This window comes from Canis lupus, chromosome 17, assembly GCF_011100685.1.
Source record: "Canis lupus familiaris isolate Mischka breed German Shepherd chromosome 17, alternate assembly UU_Cfam_GSD_1.0, whole genome shotgun sequence".
NCBI classification, from domain to species: domain Eukaryota; kingdom Metazoa; phylum Chordata; class Mammalia; order Carnivora; family Canidae; genus Canis; species Canis lupus.
In genome coordinates, this window is record NC_049238.1 from 55,616,430 (window position 1) to 55,635,710 (window position 19,281).

Genomic DNA, 19,281 nt, shown 5'->3' on the forward strand with positions numbered 1-19,281 from the left:
ATCTAGCCCAATCTACTTTAGTAAAACCATAACCCACATAGCCGATAGCATTAAAAAAAAAACCCACACAAAAAACCCACAACCTCCTGGAATTCTCTTCTTTCCATCTCCGCTTGAATCTTATTTATCATCTGAGATCATTTGACTTCCAAGTCACATCAGAACAAATGAGCAAATAAGAAAGGGGGAGGGGCACAGTGGTTGCCATAAGCAACCACTAGAATAACAACAAAAAGAGATACCTGCCAGGGAAGAGATAGAGAATCTAACAAGTAAACCAAACCCAAAACTTCTGGAGGCTTAGAAATTTTGGAGCCATTTAGTATAAGGGAAGATAGCTCTGGGTAACTTTAATATCCTTTGTTGGAATAATTCTATTTAGGAACAAGACAATAAATAATATTGATAATGATGATCCTGGACCTCTATTCAGAAAGAAAAATTAAATTAGCTTCGGTAACTATATTTAAGGCAGTAAGGAAGCATGCCATCAGTGTTAAATTAATATGTAGGTAATAGATGTACATCATTCAAAATTCAAAAAGGACAAAATGGTACATACTGAAAAGTAGATTTCCTTCCACCTCTATTCGTAATCTCCAAGTTATCCCCTATCGATACAACCACTATAACCTATCTCTTTTGGACTTTTCCAGAGATATTCAAAATGCATGTTGAAAAGTATGCTTTGTAAATCACTTCTAAAATATTGGATTCAAATAAGTAAGCTCCAGTGATCTGGGAAATTCTGCTTATTTCTGAATTCAGGGTGAATTAGGCATTGCTGAGTGGGAATTTAGTTTTCTAGATTATTGAGATACAAAGAGCCATTGTTGACCTTAGAGAAACTGTAAGAGAGACCTTGATGTACCCTTTGCAGGAATGGGAGTGTTCTGACCTTTACCACTGATTGCTATAAAGACTGTTTACTTATTCCCCCCAGCGTTTCTTAACCCCATCATGTACAAATGAACAATGGTTGGGGGGAAATGCAACCTATCTAACCTATTTTAGGATTAGATGTAAAGAATAAGATATGATCTCTGTCCATAAGATACTTGGAATTTAATTTTTAAAAAGGTAAGGCATCCACAGAATACACAAAATGCAATAGAAAGTGTAATATTTGCTATAAGAGAATTTAGAATGCAGAGAGAAGAGAGAGCACTTGAAGCTGAAAGAATCCAGAAAAGTTTCACAAAAGAAGTAGCACTAGAGATAATCCAAGGGGAAAACACACACACACACACACACACACACACACACACACACACACACGACAGCAGGGCTCCAACAGAACAGAAGGCAGAGAACATCCCAGGAAGAAAAAGCATGAGCAAAGACATAAAGGCTGCAAAAAAGCACTTTGGACAAAACTGTTAATGGGATGATGATTTGATGTCCATTCACGTCCTTTTCTGAAACATTTCAAGCCTTTTCCTAAATACTAGAGCTGCAACAAGACATCAGCTTGCAGACCTATGGGGTTTCTTTGGGAGGGAGCAGTGATCATGTCCAGTGAGGCAAGGATAATTAAATTGATTTGTGTATACAAGTGAAGCCAACTGTCCCCTCCACCCTGACTCTAGCAAGTCTACTCTTGGGGCCTCTTTGCCTAGTGTGCCTAGGCCATGAGTCTAGTTACAACTCAATGTTTTCACGGAATTGTCCCTTGTTTCTGTGTTAGTTCTTTAAGGAAAATGTCTAGAATGTTCCCAGAATGGCAGCCCATCTGCTCACTCTGGCTTGAATTGGCTAATGTTTGCCTCACTTTCCTGAAACAGGGAATCCCTGAAGCAGCATCCAGAGCCAGGAGAGGGGGGCAATGCCAGAAGGTGAGCTTTCCTGGAAATAGATTTGTATTTTCTGACATAGTTCCTTCCAAGCTTTCCCAGGGGTAAGAATGGACTGAGACCATGTGTTTGGCATTTCCCTCTGGCAGAAGTCCACAAGAGCTTTCATGTACAAGATTAATTTGATTAATGATGAAGCCAGGAAAATTCTTCTGTTTTAGGCTTGGAGGGGTGCTTTCATAGGTGTCGGGGTTCTTTATTCCTTTGCACTCAGTCTAACATTGTCAAACCCAGAGAGGGCACAAGAGAAGCATTTGCCTTGTTAGAAGACAAAGGTCTGTTTTGTTGTCATTTTTGTTTTTAATCTCAGAAACATAGATTCATAGATCTCCAGAAGAGAACTCTCAGGTCATCTAGTTCAAATTTCTACTTTATGTGGAAATCCCCAGTATCCTTGACATGCGACTAGGTTTTAAGACTCATGAAAACAAAGACCAAATCTACCTTATTTACTACTATATTCCAGTGTCTGATTCATGGTAGATGTTCTATAAGAATATTGAATTAAGATAGTTCCGTCTGTCTTGAATGCTTCCAGGAACAGAGGTCAATGTGTTGTAAGGCAGCCCTATGTTTCTGAACACTGTTTTTCATGGGGAAAATATTTTTAAACTGATAAGTTGATATATTTTTCATTTCTAATAATATATAGTCATGTTTCTTTGAAGCCACCATTATGGTTCTAGGGAAAAGAAGGGGAACAAGGCTACCTTGAGAAGAAGGACAATAAGATGCAATAGGACTCCCTACTAGAAGTGAGAACAAAAATGAAAGGAAAAAAATAAAAGCAATAAAATTTATGGTCCAAGTTAGGGATGGGAATGTGGAAAAGAAAAATGTTGCTTATCAAATTTTAATTGTTTTTTAAATTGCAGTGTAATTAGTATGTAATATTGTCTAAGTTTAAGGTGTACAATGTGTTGGTTTGATACATTTAGATCAATTTTTAAATCACTTTGTTAATTTGTACAGAAAATTTGCCTAGGATTTTGTTTCAGGTGGTTTTGACACTCAGATCAATTTGGGAAGAACTGACATTTTCATAATACTGAGTCTTCTAATCCATGAAAATGGTATATTTCTTCATGTATTTAGGTCTTTAACTTTGCTGAACAATGATTTATAGTTTTCAGTACACAGATATGCACATCTTCTGTCAGATTTATTCCTAAGCATTTTATATTTTTGATGCCATTATAAATGGCATTTTAATTTTGATTTTCATTTATAGTGTATGGAAATACAACTGACTTTTATAAATTAATTTTGTATCCCGTAAACTTGCTAAACTCAATTATTTGCTGTAGTAGCTATTTTGTAGATTCCTTAGGATTTTGCACATGGATGATCATGTAAATAAAGACAATTTTATATATCTTTAAATCTCTTTTTCTTCTCTTATTGCATTGGCTAGGTTTGCCACTACAATGTTGAAGAGAAGAGGTGAGAGTAGACATTCTTACTTTTTTCCCAATTTCAAGAGAGAAGCATTCAATCTGTCCCCAGTAAGTATAATATATTGCTGTAAATTTCTGTAGATGACCCTTATCAGGACAAGGATGCTCCCTTCTATTTCTAGCTTGCTGAGAATTTTAATCCTAAATCAATGCTATTTTTTTTCACATGCATCCTCTGCATCTATTGAGATAAAAACATAGATTTGTTTTAGTCTGTTAATATGGTAAATTACATTGATTGATTTTCGACTATTAAATCAACTCTGCAATCATGGGATAAACCCCACATAGTCATTTCATCATTTTTATACATTGTTGCTAAAATTTTGTTAAGTTTTCATCTATGTTCATGAAGGATATTGAAATTTAGTTTTCTTTTTTTTTTTTTTTTTGAAATTTAGTTTTCTTATAACATATTTTACTGGTTTTGTGTCAGAGTAAAACTGTCCCTGTAACATGAGTTGGTAAGTATTCTCTCCTCTTTTATTTTCTAGAAAAGTTTGCATAGAATTGGTATTATTTCTGCCTTGATCATTTGATAGAATTCACTAGTAAAGCCATCTGGGCCAGTAGTGTCTGTGTATTTTCTGGCTGCTATTATTATTTTCTTTTTAACTTTGGTTTGCAGAAGTTTGACCATGTAGTTCTTGGCATGATATTCATTTGTATTTATTTTTATTTATCCTGCTTGGGGTTTCACTGAAATTTTTCATACCTGGGTGTGAGCAGTTTCATCAATTTTGGAAAATTCTCAGCTATCTTCAAATATTTCTTCAGCCCCCTTATCTCTGTCTCTGTCCCTCTATCTCTGTCTCTCTCTTCCCCTTCTCTTGTTATGGCTTCAACTACATATTTTTATATAATTTAGTGTTATTTAACTGGTATGTGAGACTCTGTTCTTCAGACTTCTTGTCTGTCTCCTTTAATTTAGATAATTTACATGGACTTGTTTTTGAGTTCACTACATCCACTTTCTGCTTTGTCTAGTTCACTATTAAGCACAGGAAATTAATTCCTCATTCCATATACTGTATTTTTCAGTTCTACAATTTCCATTTGGTTCTTTTTGAGTTTCTATTTATCTGATGAAATCTATCATTTTAAAATTCACTTTGTATATCTCTTCCTTTATATTTTTAAAATACTTATGAAAGCAATTTTAACGTCCTTGCTTGATAATTCCAACATCTAGGTTATTTGTAAATCTGCTTCATTTAACTTTATTATCTTGATTATGTTTCACATGTTTCTGTTTATTTGCCATTTGATTGCATGCCAGAAGTTATATTTATGAGAATGGTAAAGACTGGAGTAAAATATTTGCCCTAAAAGGGACTTGCTCTTTTCTCTTTCAGAGTAGGACCTAGTTCTTCTATCTAATCAGGAATCAGTCTGAGTTGGGTTAGGTTAACACTTTAGTTCATTTAAGCTTATCTCTTGTTTTTATATATTTATTTTCTTAACAATTTTATTGAGGTATAATTGACAAATAAAAATTGTACACATTTAAGGTGTAGAATGTAACATTTTGATATACACATACATACATTGTAAAATAATTACCACAAAGCAATTAACATATCCATCATCTCACATAGTTACCTTTGTATGTATGTCTCTGCGTGTGAAGAATATTTAAAATATACGCTCTCAGCAAATTTCAGGTACACAATAATATAATACATTATTATTAACTATAGTCACCATGGTGTTTATTAAGTTTCTAAAACTTATCTTTATTATAACTGAAAGTTTGTGCCCTTTGACCAGCATCTCCCTATTTCCTTACCCTCCATCCCCTAGTAATCACCCTTTATACTCCGTTTCTATAAACTTGACTTTCCTAGAGTATATACATCTAAGTGAGATCATGCAATATTTGTATTTCTGTTTCTGGCTTATTTCACATAGTATAATGTTCTCTAGGTCCATCCATGTGTTGTCTTCTTTTTTAAGACTGAACAATATTTTATGGTATGTATACCACATGTTCTTTATCCATTCATACATTGATGGCAATGCTGCAATTAACAGGAGAACATAGATATCTCTTCAGGATAGTGATTTTATTTTCTTTGTATATATACCCAAAAGTGGGAATGCTGAATCCACTTTTTATTTTTGGAGGAATCTCCATAGTGTTTTTCATAATGGCTGTACCAATTTGTATTCCCACCAACAGTATATAAAGGTTCCTGCTTTTCCACATCCTCACCAACACTTGTTATTTTTTTACTTTTTTTTTTTTAAAGATTTTATTTATTTATTCATAGAGACACAGAGAGAGAGAGGCAGAGACACAGGCAGAGGGAGAAGCAGGCTCCACGCAGAGAGCCCGACGTGGGACTCGATCCCGGGTCTCCAGGAACACGCCCTGGGCTGCAGGCGGCGCTAAACCGCTGCGCCACCGGGGCTGCCCATTTTTTTACTTTTTGATAATAGCCATCCTAACAAGTATGAGTTGATAACTTATTGTGGTTTAGATTTGCATTTCCATGATGATTAGTGATGTTGAACAGCTTTTCATATGCCATTTGGTCATTTGCATGATTTCTTTGGAAAAATGTCTGTTTTGATCCTTTGCTACTTTTCAATCAGATCATTTGTTTTTGTTTTTGCTATTGACTTGAGCTCCTTATATAATTTGGATATTAACCACTTATGGGACATATGGTTTACAAATATTTTCTCCCATTCCATAGGTTACCTTTTAATTTTGTTAATTGTTTCCTTTGCTGTATAGAAATGTTTTACTTTGATGTCCTACTTGTTCATTTTTGCTTTTATTGCCTGTGTTTTTGGTGTCAAATCCTAAAAACTCATTGTCAAGGCCTCACAATGGAGCTTTTCTCCTATGTTTTCAGTTTCAGGTTTATAGTTTACAGTTTGAGTTAGTTTTTGTGTATTGTATAAGATAAGGATCCAATTTCTTCTTTCCTTCTTTCCTTCTTCCTATTTTCTTCCTCTTTTCTTTTCTTTTCTTTTCTTCTTTTACTTCCCTTCCCTTCCCTCCCTTCCTCTCTTTCTTTTTCTTTTTCTTTCTTTCTTTCTTTCTTTCTTTCTTTCTTTCTCTTTCTTTCTTTCTTTCTTTCTTTTTTCTTTCTTTCTTTCTTTCTTTCTTTCTTTCTTTCTTTCTTTCTTTCTTCTTTCTTTCTTTCTTTCTTTCTTCCTTTCTTTCTTTCCTTTCTTTCCTTCTTCTTTCTTTCTTTCTTTTCTTTCTTCTTTCATGTGAGTATCAATTTTCCCAGCACCATTTATTGAAAAGCCTATCCTTTCCCCATTGTGGATTCCTGGCACCTTTGTTAAAGATTGACTATATACATGCAGATTTTTACTGGGATTTCTATACTGTTCTGCTAGCCTACGAATCTGTTTTTATGCCAGTACCATACTTTTTTATTACAATAATTTTGTAACATACAGTAGTCCCTCCTTATCTGTAGTTTCACTTTCCATGGTTTCTGTTATTGTGGTCCAGAAGAAGATCTTCCTCCTGACATATCATCAGAATAGTGGCTTAATTCTGCATCACAATGCCTATGTCATTCACTTCTCTTCATCTCATCAGATAAGCATTCTATCTCCTCACATCATCACAAAAAGAAAAGTGGATACAGTACAATAAGATATTTTGAGAGAGAGATGACACATAACTTTTATTACAGTATATTGCTAAAATTGTTCTATTTATTATTACTTATTTTTGTTAATCTCTTACTGTACCTAATCTATAAATTAAACTTTATCATAGGTATGTATGTATAGGAAAAAATACAGTATATGTAGGATTCAGTATTATCTGTAGTTTCAGGCATCCACTGGAGGTTTTGGAACATATCTCCTGTGGATAAAGGGGAACTACTGTAATTTGAAATCAGGAAGTATGATACTTCCAGCTTGGTTCTTCTTGCTAAAATTGCTTTGGCTATTGAAAGTCTTTTGTGTTCTATATGAATTTTAGGATTTTTTCTATTCCTATGAAAAATGTTATTGGAATTTTCATTGGGATTGCATTGAATTTATAGATCACTTTGGGTAGTATGGACTTTTTTTTTTTTTTAGTATGGATATTTTGGCAATACTAAACCTTCCAATTCAGGAATATGGCTATCTTTTCACTATTTTTATCTTCTCCAATCCCTGTTATTAATATTTTATAGTTTTCAACATTCATATCTTACACTTCTTTGGCTATATTTATTCCTAAATATTTTATTCTTTTTGATGCTATTATTAGTAGGTTTATTTTCTTTATTTTTTTTCTGGACAGTCAGTATAGAAGCACAAATGATTTTTGTATGTTAATTTTGTATCTAGCAGCTTTACTGAATTCATTAATTCTAACAGTTTTTTTGTGAAGTATTTAAAGGCATATGATCACGCCATCTGTGAAGACAATTTTCCTTCCTCATATCCCTTTTGGAAGCCTTTTATTTCTTTTTCTTGCCTAATTGGTCTGGCAAGGACTTTTAGTACTACATTGAATAGAAGTTGCAAGAGTAGCCATCCTTGCCTTATTCCTATTCTTAGAGATTTCAGCTTTTCACTATTGAGTATGATGATAGCTATGGATTTCTCACATATGGCCTTTATTAAGCTGAAGTCCGTTCCTTCTATATGCAAATTGTTGAGGGTTTTTATCATGAAAGAATTTTTAATTTTGTCAAATGCTTTCTATATCTATTGAGGTAATTATTTGATTTTTATCCTTCATTCTGTTAATGTGGTAAATCACAATGATTGATATGTATATGTTGAATTATCTTTGCATCCCAGGGATAAATCTCAGTTGATCAGGTGTTTAAAGCTTTTACTGTTCTGTTGAATTCAATTTTCTAGTATTTTGTTGAGGATTTTTGCATCTATGTTCATCAGGGATATTAGCTTATACCTTTTCTTGTAGCTTTGGTATTAGGGTAATGCTGGCCTTGTAAAATGATTTTGGAAGTATTCCTTCATCTTCAGTTTTTGGAAAGAATTTGAAAAGAATTGATACTAATTCTTTATATGGTAGAATTCACCAGTGAAGCCATTAGGTTTTGGGTTTATCTTTGTTGGCAGGTTTTCAATTGTCGATTCAATATCCCTGCTCTTTAAGTCTATTCAGGTGTTTTCCTTTAGGATTCAGTATTCATAGATTCTTGTTTATGTAAATTTATCTGTTTCTTCTAAGTTATCCAATTTGTTGGTATATAATTGTACATAGTAATATTTTATAATTTTTTTTGTATTTCTGTTGTATGAGTTGTAACAGTTCCACTTTCAATTTTGAATTATTTACTTGAGTCTTCCTTTTTTGTCTTACTCTGGCTAAATATTTGCCAATTATGTTTATCTTTTCAAAAAAAACAACTCTTAGTTTCATTGATCTCTTCCAAAATTTTCTAGTCTCGATTTCATGTATTTCTGCTCTGCTCTTTGTTTGGTTTTGTTTTCTTAGATAATTTTGGGCTTAGTTCTTTTTCTAGTTACATACAATGTAATATTAGATTGCTTATTTGAGATTTTTCTTTTTTCTTAAGGTAGGTATTTATAACTTTTCTTCTTAGAACTGTTTTTGCTGAATGCCTTTTGTTTTGTTATATTGTATTTCCACTTTTGTTTGTCTCATAATTTTTTAAATTTCCTTTTTGTATTTTTCTTTAACCTATTAATTACTAAGGAATGTGTTGTTTACTTTTCACATATTTGTGAATTTATCTTTTTTCCTTCTGTTATTGGTTTCTAGTTTCATACCATTGTGGTCAGAAAAGATGCTTGATATAGTCTCAAGCTTCTTAAATTTGTTAAGATTTATTTTTGGCTCAATAAATGATCTATCCTGGAGAATGTTATAGGTGTGCTTGGGAAAAATGTGTATTCTGCTGCTGTTGGATGGAATGTTTTGTATATGTCTGTTAGGTAGAACTAATGTATAGTTTTAGTCAAATGTTACTTTATTGATTTTATGTCTGAATGAGCCATCAATTGCTGAAAATTGAGTATCAAAATCCCCTAGAATTATTGTACTGCTGTTCAGTTGTCTCTTCAGAGCTGTTAAGTATTTGCTTTACATATTTAGGTGCCCCAATGTTGTGTACCTATATATTTATAATTATTATATCCTCTTAATGAATTTACTCCTCTATTACTATATAATAACCTCTGTCTCTTATTACAGCTTTTGAGTTAAAACCTAGTTAGTCTGATATGAGTATACCTAACTTTGCTCTGTTTTGGTTTCCATTTGCATGAATATCTTTTTCTATCACTTCACTTTCAGTCTATGTGTGTCTTTAAAGCTAACATAACTTTCACAATTTTGATTTTAGCAATTCTGACAAGTGTGAGGTGATATTTCATTGTAGTTTGGATTTGCATTTCTCTGATTGTGATATTGAGCATCTTTTCATGTGTCTGTTGGTATTTGTATGTCTTCTAAGGATAAATGTTCATATTTTCTGCCTATTTTTAATTGGATTATTTGTTTTTTGGTGTTGAATTGTATAAGTTCTTTATTTTTTGTATAAGTTCTTTATATATTTTGTATACTAACTCTTTATCAGATATGTCATTTGCAAATATCTTTTCCCACTTGCTAAGTTGTCTTTTGGTTTTGTTGATTGTTTCCAATAATTTGTTTTTGATTTTGTTTCCCTTGCCTCATGAGACACATTTACAAAAATGTTGTTATGGCCAATGTCAGAGAAATCACTGTCTGTGCTCTCTTTTAGGATTTTATGGTCTCACATTTAAGTCCTTAATCTGTTTTGAGTTTATTTTTTTGTGTATGGTGTAAGAAGGTGGTCCGATTTTATTCTTTTTTTATTTTTTCAAGATTTTATTCATTTATTTTACAGTGAAAGTGAGAGAGAGTGCACACGATCCAGCAGGGAGAGAGAAAGAGAGAGAATTTCAAGTAGACTCAGTGTCCAGAGCAGAGCCTTATGCAGGGCTTGCTCTCACAACCCTGAAATCATGACCTGAGCTGAAACTAAGAGTTGATTGCTTAACTGACTGAGCCTTCCAATTGTCCTCCAGTTTCATTCTTTTGTATGTATCTGTGCAGTTTTCCCAACAACATTTGTTGAAGAGACTGTTTGCATATCCTTTCCTTTCCTCATTGCATATCCTTGCCTCCTCTGTTGAAGATTAATTGACTATAGAATCCTGGCCTTATTTCTGGTTCTCTATTCTGTTTTATTGATCTATGTGTCATTTTTGTGCCAATACAATGCCATTTTGGTTACTACACCTTGTAGCATATCTTGAAATCTGGAGAATGGGTGAAATAGGTGAAGCAGATTAAGAGTAAACTTATCATGATGAACACCGAGGAATACATAGAATCATGGAATCACTATATTGTACACCTGAAATTATTATAACACTGTGTATTAACTATATTGGAAATTTTAAAAGAGTTAAAAAAAAAAGCGAAGTGACTCTCTTGTAGGTAGCACACATTTTAGTCTTGTGGGTTTCTTTTTTTTTAATCCATTAAACTGTTCTGTGTCTTTTGACTGGGGAATTTAATCCATCTATGCTTAAAGAATAGTTAAAGTAATAAGTGATACATAAGGATTTCTTGTTGTTATTCTATTAATTATTTTCTGGGTGTTTTGCAGTTTCTGTGTTTCTCCCTTACTCTCATGCTCTTATTTTGTGATTTGATCATTTTCTGTAGTGGTATGCTTTAATTCCTTGCTCTTTATCTTTTGTGTATTTATAGATTTTTTGCTTTGTGGTTAAGAGGAGGCTTACATAAAAATTCTTTTTTAAAAAAAATTCTTATAACATTCTTTTTAAGCTGATTATAACTCAACTCGAATTACATATAAAAATTCTACAGTGTTGCTTCTCTCCACATTTTGTTTTTGATACTACAATTCATATCTTCTTATATTGTGCATTCATTAACAAATTATCATAGTTACAGTTATTTTTAATACTTTTGTGTTTTAACCTAGTTATAAATGATTTACACACCACCAATACAATATTATTCTGAATTTTACTTTACTTACCTTTACCAGTAAATTTTATGTTTCCATGTATTTTCATATAATTAATTAGTATCCTTTTGTTTCTGCTTGAATAACTCCCTTTAGCAATCCTTTTTTTTTTTTAATTTCAAGATTTTATTTAAATTCAAGTTAGTTCATATATAGTTATAGTGTTAGTTTCAGGGGTAGAATTTAGTGATTCATCAGATGCATATAACACCCACTGCTCATTACATCAAGTGCTCTCCTTAATGCCCATCACCCAATTACCCCATCCTCCCACCCACCTCCCCTCCAACAACCCTCAGTTTGTGCCGTATATTTATTTATTTATTTATTTATTTATTTATTTATTTATTTATTTTTAAAGATTTTATTTATTTATTCATGATAGTCACAGAGAGAGAGAGAGAGGCTCAGAGACACAGGCAGAGGGAGAAGCAGGCTCCGTGCACCGGGAGCCCGACGTGGGACTCGATCCCGGGTCTCCAGGATCGCGCCCTGGGCCAAAGGCAGGCGCCAAACCGCTGCGCCACCCAGGGATCCCTGTGCCGTATATTTAAAAGTCTCTTATGGTTTGCCTCCTTCTCTATTTTATTTTTCCTTCCCTTCCCCTATATTAATTTGTTTTGCTTCTTAAAATTCCATCTATAAGTGAAATAATAATGGTATGTGTCTTTCTGTGACTGTCTTATTTCACTAAGCATAATATACTTTAGTTCTTTCCACATCATTGCAAATGACAAGATTCCATTCCTTTTGATGGCTGAGTAATATTCCATTGTATATATGTACCACATCTTTATCCATTCATCATCTGATGGACGTTTAGGTTCTTTCCATGTTTTGGCTATTGTAGATAGTCCTGCTATAAACATTGGGGTGCATGTGTCCCTTCAAATCACTATTTTTGTATCTTTTGGATAAATACTAGCAGTGCAATTGCTGAGTCACAGGATAGTTCTATTTTTAACTTTTTGAGGAACCTCTATATTATATTCCAGAGTGGCTGCACCAGTCTGCATTCCCATCACAGTGTAAGACTGTTCCCCTTTCTCTGTATCTTCACCTTCCTGAGTTGTTAATTTTAGCCATTCTGAAGGTGTAAGGTGATATCTCATTGTGGTTTTGATTTGTGTTTCCCTGATAATGAATGATGTTGAACATTTTTTTCATGTATCTGTTAGCCATTTGTATGTCTTTTTTGGAGAAAAGTCTGTTCATGACTTTGGCCCATTTCTTAAATGGATTTTTTATTTTTTTAGGGTGTTGAGTTTTAAAGATTTTGGATACTAGCCCTTTATCTGATATGTCATTTGCAAATATGGTTTCCCATTTCATGGTTTATCTTTTAGTTTTGTTGATTATTTCTGATGTGCAGAAGGTTTTTATCTGGATGAAGTCCCAAAAGTTCATTTTTACTTTTGTTTCCCAGTAATTCTTTTTTTCTTAATATGTATTTATTTGAGAAAGAGAGAGAGGGAGCATGAATTGAGGAAAGGGCAGGAGACAATCTTCAAGCAGACCTCCCACTGAGTGTTGGGTCCAACATGGGGCTGGATCTCAAGATACATGAAATCATTACCTGAGCCTAAAGCAAGAGTCAGATGCTTAACTGACTGAGGTCACCCAGGGGACCCCTCCCAGCGATTCTTTACTATAATATGTCTAGGCTAAGTCTTCTTTAGTTTGAATCTGTTGGGGACCTTTGTTGCTTCTAGGATATGAACCTGGATATCCATATCTCTCTCCATGTTTGGAAATTTTTAGCAATTCTTTCTTTTTTAAAAAAAATAAATAAAAGATTTTATTTATTTATTTGAGGGAGAGAGAGCAGGAGGAGTGGCAGGCAGAGGGAGAGGGAGAAGCATGCTCCCTACTCAGCAAGGAGCCCAACACAGAACTCAATCCCAGGACCCTGGGATCATGACCTGAGCTGAAGGCAGGTGCTTAACCGACTGAGACACCAAGGCACCTGGCCATTATTTCTTTAAATGCACTTCTATTTCTCTCTCTTCTCCTTCTGGAACCCTCATAATGAGAATGTTAGCCCTCTTGCTGGTGTCACATAAATCCTTTAGGCTTTCTCCATTCTTTTTCATCCTTTTTTCATGTTTCTCCTCTGACTAGATAATTTAAAATCACCTGTCTTCAGTTCAAAGATATTTTCTTCTGCTTGATTATGTCTGTTGATGATGCTATATATTGCATTTTTCATTTCATCCATTATGTTCTTTAGCTCTAGAACTCGATCTTTTAAAAAAAAATATTTCTTTTCTATTGAACGTTTCATTTTGCTCCTGTTATTTATTTCTGATTTTTTTTTTGAGTTGTCTCTCTGTGTTCTCTTGCAGTTTGCAGAGATTCCTTAAAATAATTATTTTGAATTCTTTGTCAGGGAATTTTGTTGCTCTCCATTTCTTTGGGATCAGTTACTGGAAAATTATTGTGGGTAGGCATCCTTATTGTCTGTGGAGTGGTTTGTAGCATTTGTGGCCTTTCCTCTGTACTCCCAGTCACTTCACATCACTTAGCTATTCTGACCTCCTTAGTAATCTGGGTAAGGTGACAAAGAAGTGGGCCTCTTGGGCAGGGTTCCACATGGTTGATGGATCTAGGTGCTCACTTACTGTGCTCTCACTTTCCCTGTGACAGAAATTACAGGCTGAGGGGATCTCTATTAGCACTGAGCTGTGCCAATTTGGGGGAGAGGTGATGCAGATAAAAAAAAAAACTGTTTTTACCTTCTTTGATGTGTCTATTCTTGGAATATTTGCTCCAACAGTGCACTGGAACTTCTTGGCTGGACTCCTAGACTCCAACAAAGGTACTTTCATCTGTGAGTAGTTGTTAAATTCATGCTTCTATGAAGGGATGATAGTAGAAATCTCCTATTCCTCCATCTTACTGATGTTCTAATTTATGATGATTTCAGTTCACCTGTTGTTTTGGTTGTCAGGGCTTTGGAATATGAGTATCACAAAATTATGATATCTTTCTTGTCCTTTCACTCTCAGCCTGTCCTTATCAGTGTTCACTCAATAGAAGGCTGGAGGGGAAAAACTGCTAAGTAGGGAGACCTAGCTCTATATATGGGCTCCTCCAGGTTTCAATCTACCATGCCAGCCCATGTAGCTCTCATAAGCTCAGGGAGTTTGCTTTTAACTCAGGCAAGTCCTTTACTCATAGCACCTCACTGCTAAGCCTACCTGTTATCCTAAGTAGAGTCAGTGCCTCCAGGGAAGAAAGCAACTACCAGTTGCTCACCTAAGAAAGCCTAATTCCTCTCTGGAATTTAATTCATTTGAACTTCTATGCATCCCCAACAACATTAGATGCCTTTAATTAAAAAGTACCCACAGACGGCTTTAAATAAGACTACAGATTTTTTTCCCCATTTATCTGGCATTTTCTTTAGTTACAGCGGGAGTGATAATAGCATCTTTATCCAACAAGTGGAACTCTGCTCTTGCACTTTTTTCTTTTTTTACAGCAATTCTTTATTTTAATTAATTCTCTTCAAATCTCCTCCTTCATTTAAATCAATTTTTCCTTTGGTTTTCTTGCTTCTATTTAATAGAAGCTACATCCACTTGTGTCTTTTGGAGGACTTCTAGGACTTTTTTTCCCTGAGAAAAATTATCTTTCTCCAAGCCTTTAGAACAATGTTTTGTTTTTCCTTATGATAAAGTAACTTTTCATAAGGTGTACATATTTTGTTTTCCCCACTGCCTACTTGGTAGCTTGCAGCTTCCCTCTTTCAAATTTAAACTGGAAAGTGAATTTGATGTTTATTGTGCCCAGTTCAATTTGCACTGCCTGCTAATAATTCACCTAGTGAGGTCAATTAGACTGAGAAAAGATCTCCAGCTACCACTTTAGTTTTAGGCTGATTAGAGACTGTCATATATAGCTTGCAACTGGAAAGACTTTATAGAATGCAGTGTTCAGTGTATGCTGTATTTTCTTAGTTACTAAGTGTGCCAGGTAACAATTCAGTCTTTGTGCATCTCTCTTTGCTTACTGCCATGTTGGATACAGGTTGTTGGTTGAAGATTGGGTGGGATGTGAGGGAAAAAGAATGCTTTCAAAATGCTAGCTATAATATGAGGTGAACATAGTGATAGAATTTGTGGCCTGATAATGGCAAGTTGTCTCTTTTCAACTTCCTGTTGAAAAATAAGGATGAAAATGGGGTGCTTAAGTGGTGCAGTGGGTTGAGCAACTGACTCTGGTTTGGGCTCAGGTTGTGATCACAGAGTTCTGAGATTAAGCCCTACCTCAGGCTCTGTGCTCAATGTGAGTCTGCTTAAAATTTTCTCCCTTCCCCACCCCCTCATTCTCTGTTGGAAGAAGAAAGAAAGAAAGAAAGAAAGAAAGAAAGAAAGAAAGAAAGAAAGAAAGAAAAGAAAGAAAAGAAAGAAAAGAAAAAAGAAATGTAATCATGAAGAAATACTCAAAGCAAAAACAATAAAAGAACATTATCAAATATGACAATATTTAAGTGACAGATGGTCTGCTTGGTTTTGAAGTGCAGCATCTGAACAGAAAGAAAAAATGTGTTATGAGCTTCAAGTGGATTTTGAGTCAAGTTTAAATGAACACTGATTTAGAAAGGGCAAAAAAGAGGAAGGAGAATGCCGGTTCCATTTCCCTGCTCTGGGAGCTCTGGAGTCTCTTCCTGAAGGTGGCTGGGAAACAGAGTAGGGCAGAGGGATGTTAGAGGAGTACCCAGAAGAGGTTTCATGGAAAGGAAATGTTAAATGAGTGGAATGGAAAGGAATGGAAGGGAAGTCTCTGGTGGGATGAGGCCCGGGAGGAAGGAGTGGGAAGAAGAGCTGAGCTGAATGGGAATAGGAGTAGATGGCCTAAAGGAAATGCACTTAGGCAGCAACTGGAATAAGGATAAAAGAGTAGAAAAAACATCAAAGTGTCAAGAGGGAGTTAACCATCTTTAGGATTCTGAAAGGCCCTCGGGCCTTTCTTAAGGTCTTGATATCATAAAGGAGACAAGATAGGTAAAGGAAAAATTCAAATATTAATAGTGAAGTTAGTTATTTATCAAACATAAGTTGATCCCTACTCAGGCCAAAGTACTCTGTCACTGTTTAACAAAAATTCAAAACTTAAGAAAGCAACAATAGAATTCTCAATGCAACCTGAATGCTTATAAGTGACTCTGGTGCTACAGGAATTGAGAAGGCAAACAGAGCTCAAATATCTATCCACGTGGCACTGTGTGCTTGCTGGCACATTCCTTGTGGCTGGTATAGGGGTCTATAAAGTATCCAGAGGTGGGTCCAATAATTATACCCCTTTCTTCCTCTGATTTAGACAGGTTCATGCATCTGATCACTGACCCAAGGGACCAGGACCAGGACCTGAGGGACAGGCCCCTTGTTGCATAGCAGGAGACTTGGACTGTATCCTTCTTGCCAGCCTGTAGATCTGGAGAGGGGTCCTAGAAAAGGCAGAATCATCCAGGACTATTTCTCAAACTCATCTATAAAATAAATCACTTCTACCTCCTAAAAGGAACATCAGTAGTGCTACCTTGATGGAAATCCTTCTACATGGGAATGCCTGGGTGGCTCAGCGGTTGAGTGTCTGCCTTCGGCTCAGGATGTGATCCCTGAGTTCTGGGATTGAGTCCCACCTCTCTCTGCCTATGTCTCTGCTTCTCTCTGTGTGTCTCTCATGAATAAATAAATAAAATCTTAAAAAAAAAATCCTTCTGCATGAAGACTTAAGGAGTGGGGAAGAAGTATATCCCTCTAACAAGAGTCAACTAGTAAAATTAATACATTATAATGGAATAATAACTTCAGAAGCCCTGTGGGGCTAGTGATTTCCTAATTTAAACAGAGCAGAGTCTGGAAATTTAATGAAGATACAACAGTGTGGAAGAAAATTGTTGCCTATTAATGGTGTTACCAATCAAAGGTAAGTAAGGTTACCAAGAGGATTCTAGAGAAAGTATAAAGTCTGGAGAGAGAGGAGACAAAAGCTGCCTCTTTCCCACTGCATTTCCGGCACTTGGTCCCCTGGGGAGATGAATGCAGCGGGATTCTCAGGCTGACTCTCTGGCTTGGATTCCATGCTCATCAAGTCACTTTCTCATTATAATTTGGCTTTCCATGTAGACTTTCCAACAGCAGGGAGATTGTGCTAACATAGATATTCAGATTTTATTTCTCACTGAGAATATATATATATATATATATACCTGTATATATATATATATATATATATATATATATATATATATATATCTGTATTCCAGACCAGGAGGGCATTAAATAATTGATGGATTTGTGCCCATGCCTTTGTGCTAAGTTTGATTGCATTATTGTAAATTGTGAAAATTAATGGCCCATAATTATATTTTCTACAGTAGAGTCCCTAGAACCACTATTACATACAAATAAAATCCAGCAACAGCCAGAATTTTCAAAGCTATTGCTTGTATATTCCTACCCCTTTCTAAGATCATAAAAGCAGTCTCCCTCTACCTTTCCTTCAGCCTCTTTTTTTTTCCTTCAGCTTCTTGTTTCCCTTTCAGTCTTCCTCTCTCAGCTCCACTGAACCTTTCTTTCCACAACACTGCATGCCTTTAAGGTCTTCAACACAAATGATGAGATTTGGCTCTGAGGAGTTAAGTGAAGTGAAAATCATAAATTTCCCATTGTGAACATGCGGAAGCGCTCTTCCACAGGGAGGACTTCAGCGGCTGTCCTTAAGCACTCAGAGAAGCAATGCAAATATTTCATAGACTAAAATGCAACTGCTGAATATGGCAATAATTCTGCATGTCTGAAGAACACTGAAATTTATAAATGAAAGCTGCACATTTCTAACCATAGAAACTTAAAAGAAAAAAAGGTTTTGTTTTGTTTTGTTTTGTTTTGTCTTTTTTAATGCAGCATCTGCTGAGAACTTTGCTTCAGGATCTGATTCCAGATCAGGGCTGCCTCTTTATACCTCTTTCGGGAGAGAACCTCTCACCTTCCATTTCTTGGCCTTACAAGAAGCTCAGCTTGGGAGGCTGGCCTGGGGGCTGACCAAAAGCAAAATAGGAAAACCACTAATAAGATCCAGCTGGAACAAATAGCCTCTGTTTATTTTGGGAAAATAATGTTATGTCATCATGACACATATCTAAATCTCATGTTTTCAATTGGACAGGCCAGATATGTGAGCTGTAATTCAAGCCACAGCCACAGGTCTTCCTCTGGAAGATGAATTTATCTGGTTTTATAGTCCTACTCTTCAGGTATGCCTTGCATGAAGTGACCACATCATCAAGAACTTCAAAATTTCAAGAACTGGAAATGTAGGGAGGGTGCTTATTTTACATACAAAGAGATTAGAATCAAAGGAATTTTTAAGAAGGGATACATGATGGGTTTAATGGCAATAGTGTGTACTGACATCCCTCTCTTGCACCTTTAGAAATAATTGTCCATTCAGAAGGAGGGAGGAATCAAGTTTCAGTTTCTGAACCCAGCAGGTAACTAGGCATGAGAAGAATTTCTGTGGTCTTGGTCTAAGGAAACATGAGAGTAAAGAAAGTAAAAGGGCCAGAAGGCTCCAGGACAGAGGAAGGGGTGCCCTATGAAGCATCAGGAACAAATTGCCCTTCCGGGAGTTGGGCACAGTACCCAGCATGCAGAAAGGCTGATGCTCCTGCATGTTTTGCAGGATAACCAGCCACTACATTACCCTCTCCTCGCCTCCAGGGTCCATGCAGAGTTCACGTGTGTGGCCAAAAGTGGCTCAGACATGTGTTCTCTTTGACTTACATAGTGATTTTTAAAAATTGAGCATGCTAAGTAATGCACAAAAATTCAGATTTATAGTTGTTCTTTAAAGAGAAAACAATAGAATGGGCAGGTAAAGCTGAATCCACATTCCACCTGATACACGCTGGCCCGAGTTCAGTGGCTGCTCATTACAGATGGAGAGTGCTGATTGATTTGTGCTGGC

The 19,281-nt window shown here is 35.4% G+C and overlaps 1 long non-coding RNA gene across 3 annotated transcripts; it reads left to right on the forward strand.

Moving 5' to 3' along the window:
- Nucleotides 1–209: 209 nt before the first annotated feature.
- LOC111090686 lies at nucleotides 210–16,988 on the forward strand. 3 transcript variants are annotated; one of them, XR_005372659.1, is made up of 5 exons: nucleotides 210–344; nucleotides 1,785–1,835; nucleotides 3,268–3,358; nucleotides 14,081–14,134; nucleotides 16,630–16,988. It is a non-coding gene; the product is annotated as an uncharacterized LOC111090686 (long non-coding RNA). The 3 variants fall into 3 exon arrangements; XR_005372660.1 differs by having other exon boundaries at nucleotides 14,081–14,122; XR_005372661.1 differs by lacking the exon at nucleotides 14,081–14,134.
- The last annotated feature ends 2,293 nt before the right edge of the window (nucleotides 16,989–19,281 follow it).